This window comes from Drosophila mauritiana, unplaced genomic scaffold (assembly GCF_004382145.1).
Source record: "Drosophila mauritiana strain mau12 unplaced genomic scaffold, ASM438214v1 U_133, whole genome shotgun sequence".
In the NCBI taxonomy this organism is placed as follows: Eukaryota; Metazoa; Arthropoda; class Insecta; order Diptera; family Drosophilidae; genus Drosophila; species Drosophila mauritiana.
Window position 1 is genome coordinate 27747 of NW_022881265.1, and position 4595 is coordinate 32341.

Genomic DNA, 4595 nt, shown 5'->3' on the forward strand with positions numbered 1-4595 from the left:
TTGTTTGGCGGAAATGGTTCTGCCAGTTCAACGTCTTTACAGTGTCTGCGTTGTGAGTTTTGAATATATTTCGTCTTGGGCTAAGCCGCGTAGCTGCGCTGCCGGATACGCCAGCGGCGGAGCGGCTTTCTTATGTATATCTTATATATCTAGGCTTATCGAGAGAGCGATCTATGTACTTATGTATTATGCATTTGGTCGGCGTGGGAATGCTGACCATGCACTTATACTTTGTAGCCTTCAAGTGTACGATCATGTTACATCCGCCTTGGGCCTTATTGGTTGCATAAACATAAACATAAACATAGAAACAAAGTGCTGCTATATGTTAGTATGCTATTATACTTAAATGTTCTTAATATTACATAGGCGCATACTACACCAATGGCACCGGAGTTGTTCACTTAATACTTGAAACGTATCAGCGCTAACTAATTATAAGGTATTTGCGGTATTTATTTTTAATCTTCGAAGAGCGTAAACTGGATGTAAATGTGGTTTCACTCAACCTTGACAATTGATGTATGCGTGTTGAGGTGTGTACTCATCTTAAAATCTGAGAAAAGATAAAGATTTTTTAGAAATTCGAATAATAATTGTGGACAATATTTTTTTATATTAGTTTATGTTTAATGCTCGTTTATGTTTCATTTGTGACGAGTGAATTTAGTGAACAGTTGAACTGGGCGCGGTAGTCCGTATTCTTCCTTTTTGGCCTTGGCCTACTAATGGTACGGTTGCCACACAATCCTCTGGGCTGCTTTCTCGGGTGCCTCCACACCACTCAGCCTATCCAGCAGATTACCACACACTTTAATCAGAGGTTACTTGGTTAATATTTCATTTACTTTCATTTCATTTATTATACTCTGTACTGCGATATCGGTAACTCCTCCCCCCCTGGAATGAAGTGACGGCCACATCGAAGGAATGGCCGAAACGTAATTTAACGGAATTTCCACAGGGGTGATAATGGTGCTTCTTCTTTCAACATCAGGGTCAATATTGTACATATGGTATTCTCGTTTGACCGCGCGTTCACACTTCCGAGATCCTTCTGTTAACACTCCGACACTCGGCCTCCTTCCGCACACGATCTCTCAGATGATTTTTGGATACTTGGTACGCCGTTTAAACAAATCATAAAATCGGGAGAAACCAAATTTTTGTGGTATCAAATATCGCATAAATCACACTGGTTGCAAAATGAAAGGAATATAGTGATCGAAGTCACCGTGTAAGGTGACTTCACCCAACCAGTGAACTTGTACATCAAGCAGCCCGAGACTTTGCAATCGTATTCTGAAACTTCAGTTTCAGATGAGCTCATAACGTTCATAACATTCATAACGTTAGCGTACATATGTTGTGTTGAATCGGCTCCGAAAATGGTAAGTCGAATCGCCCATAACGACTTCATTATAGTCTCCCGTCAATTGCTGATCAATCGAGCCGACACGGATAAGGACAAACAGAGTGCCAAGGTGCTCATTATCTACAGCACTGGAAAGCAGCACATCGTCACCTTCAAGCTGCCCATCCATGCGTTTACAGTGCAAAAGCTGTTTCTCAAGATGAACCTTCATATGGAGGATAACATCACGATTGATTGCATGGAGAATGCCGGTGGTATTATCCATTTGGTGGTCTCTGTGGGATTCGCCATCGGTGATACCATTGCCGATAAGATTGCCAAGGCGGAGGAGTTCTACAAGAAGGTGCATCAGTCCAGGGCGTCCGCTGATGCCGCTCCTCGCAACGCGGTGCCCGTTGAAGAGCCACCATCTCTTCCGGTTGTCAAGCCATCGGTGGTCTCGGTGGGCTTCGCCATCGGTGATACCATTGCCGATACGATTGCCCATGCGGAGGAGTTCAACAAGAAGGTGCATCAGTCAAAGGCGTCCGCTGGTGCGCTTTTCCCAACGCGTGCCCGTTGAAGTGCCACCATCTCGTGCGGTTGTCAAGCCATCGGAGACTTCGGTGGCCAACAATGGTTGCCAGCCATCTGCAACCAAAGGCAAGAAGCCCAAGAAAAGACATCGCGCTCCGGGAGACACCAATGCTGACAAAGCGATATCGTCGGCGAATCAAGACGCCAATACTCCCAAGACCAAGAAACAGAAGAAGTGTCATTCTGCAGAGGACAGCAATGGTTATCAAGTTGCTGGTGCTCAAGACAACCAGGTTTATCTGGCAATAAACAGGGAAGTCAAGCCCCTACGGGTAACACCTCAAATTCTCCAAAGAAGAGTAGTACTGCCCAAGTGATATCGTCGGTGGATCAAGACGACAATACTCCCAAGACCAAGAAACAGAAGAAGTGTCATTCTGCAGAGGACAGCAATGGTTATCAAGTTGCTGGTGCTCAAGACAACCCAGGTTCATCTGGCAATAAACAGGGAAATCAAACCCCCACGGGTAACACCTCAAATTCTCCAAAGAAGAGCAATGGTCTCCAGGGCGTGCAACCAGCTGGAGACGCTCTCGCAAGCCAGTCAATCCAGTCGAAGGACCAAGTCGCACATGCCACTGTTAGCAAGAAATCGGAAGAGACAGCTGGTGGGATCTCAATCGCGGGTGCAACCGAATGTTGCATCCATACCGGCGCCAGCCGAGAAAGCAACTAGTGACACTATACCCACACCTGCAGAACGCGTAGAGAAGAGTCGCCTGCGCCGGAACAGCAACTGGATAATAAGCAGGGACTTTGACGATGAAGTCATTGTGCTGTTGAGCAGCGAGGATGAGGAGACCACCGCCGCCGACAATGGCCAAACAGAGGGAAGACTCTCCGTCGACGAGAATCCAACGCTTTTCACATATCCGCCCACCGGAACCGGTGGCCTGAGCATCACCATTAATGACTATATGTGTCTCAAGGAAGGCTCATTTCTGAACGACATAATCATTGATTTTTATCTGCGCTGGCTAAAGAATAACATCATACCAGAGGGTCAGCGCGATAGGACGCACATCTTTAGCACATTTTTCCACATGAGATTGACCACAGAGACGAGTCCCAACAACACGAAGGAGCCGGTGGCCAAGAGGCGTCACGAAAGGGTAAAGAAGTGGACACGAACCGTGAATATATTCGAGAAGGATTTCATCATAATACCATTCAACGAGAAGTCCCATTGGATACTGGCCATCATATGTTTTCCAAACCTGAAGACTCCGTGGTTAACCATGATGTACAGACACCCGGCGAAGACATTCCAATCAAACAGCCATTGATTCTCATCTTCGATTCGTTGGAGGGCAACTCACGCGATCGAGATATTGCCATATTGCATGATTACCTCAACTTCGAGTACAAGGCAAAGTATCCGAAAGAGCGGGCGCGCATCTTCAACGGGGATAATATGCCAGGTCTCATTGTGGAGGTGCCGCGCAGGAGAATCTCACCGATTGCGGTCTCTATCTGCTGCAGTATGCGGAGCAATTCTTCACAAAACCATCGTTAACTATAAGCTGCCCATTAGGAGCTGATCGATTGGTTTGACCTGCTCACAGTAACCAAGAGCGCGAGGATATCGCCAATCTCATCCAGAAGCTGATGAATGAAGGCAATCAGCAGGGCATAACTTTGCCCGTCATAAAGTTTCCACACTGAATGGCATAATGGTGATGGATGTGGATGACGATAAGGAATGGGACACGGAGGAAGAGAATCAAACTATAAACCAATATAGTTTTGAAACCAGAACACCGCCGAAAAGAAGGCATACACTCCAGTAAACCACTTGTGAAGTGGGCTGCTTCGGAAAATTATATTTTCACACAGAAGAACTGAAGAGACGACAACGCAATGCACACACGTTTGGAATACTTGGAGGAGAAGTTACACGGAGGTGGGTTCACCAGAATTATAGGTTTTTTCCCCAAAAGCAAGAAAACTTTCATACACACACACACACACAGTCACCAAAAAGAGCAGTGCGGCAAAAAAAAACCATAAAGAGGCTACCTACCAGAGAGAGAGAAAGAGAGACACAGATCAGGATCACAGGATGAGCAGGATAAGCAGCATGAGCAGGATAAGCAGCATGAGCAGGATAAGCAGGAGCTGGATGCCAGGAGGTGGAGAATGGCCAAACATCAAGAAAAATTCTAAATTTAGAGTCACCAAATTAATAGAAAATATTTTTTTTGTAAATAGCAAAATAAACGGTCCATAGGACCAATAAAATAAGTCACGCAATAATCATAGCTTTATAGATTGCCAAAAATGAATTCTACTATACTATATGGTACTTAAGCGCGGTTATCAGCTATTTGGAAAATCAGCATTATACTCGACTCTAAGCCCACACACATACACAGACACACGCACACGCACACACATGGATCTCTTTGCATTGTGTTGGGGTTCGGCGATAAGAAAATCGAGCCATTAAGTCGCGCCGGCGATTCTATAGACGCTCAGTTGCTTTGGAGCGATTCTTTGATGCAGACGAACGTCGGAGTTTGCGGATTGTAATAAAAGAGCAAGCACAGAGAGAGAGAGAGAGACAGTTAATGAGACAGAGAGATTATATGCAGGTAGGAGCTTTGTATTACGCATACACTAGGGCTTGACTGTATATGTACAC

At 45.4% G+C, this 4595-nt stretch overlaps 1 pseudogene; it reads left to right on the top strand.

The window, feature by feature from the left end:
• The first annotated feature begins 1403 nt into the window (after positions 1 to 1403).
• LOC117149102 lies at positions 1404 to 3741 on the top strand (annotated as a pseudogene).
• Positions 3742 to 4595: the final 854 nt, after the last annotated feature.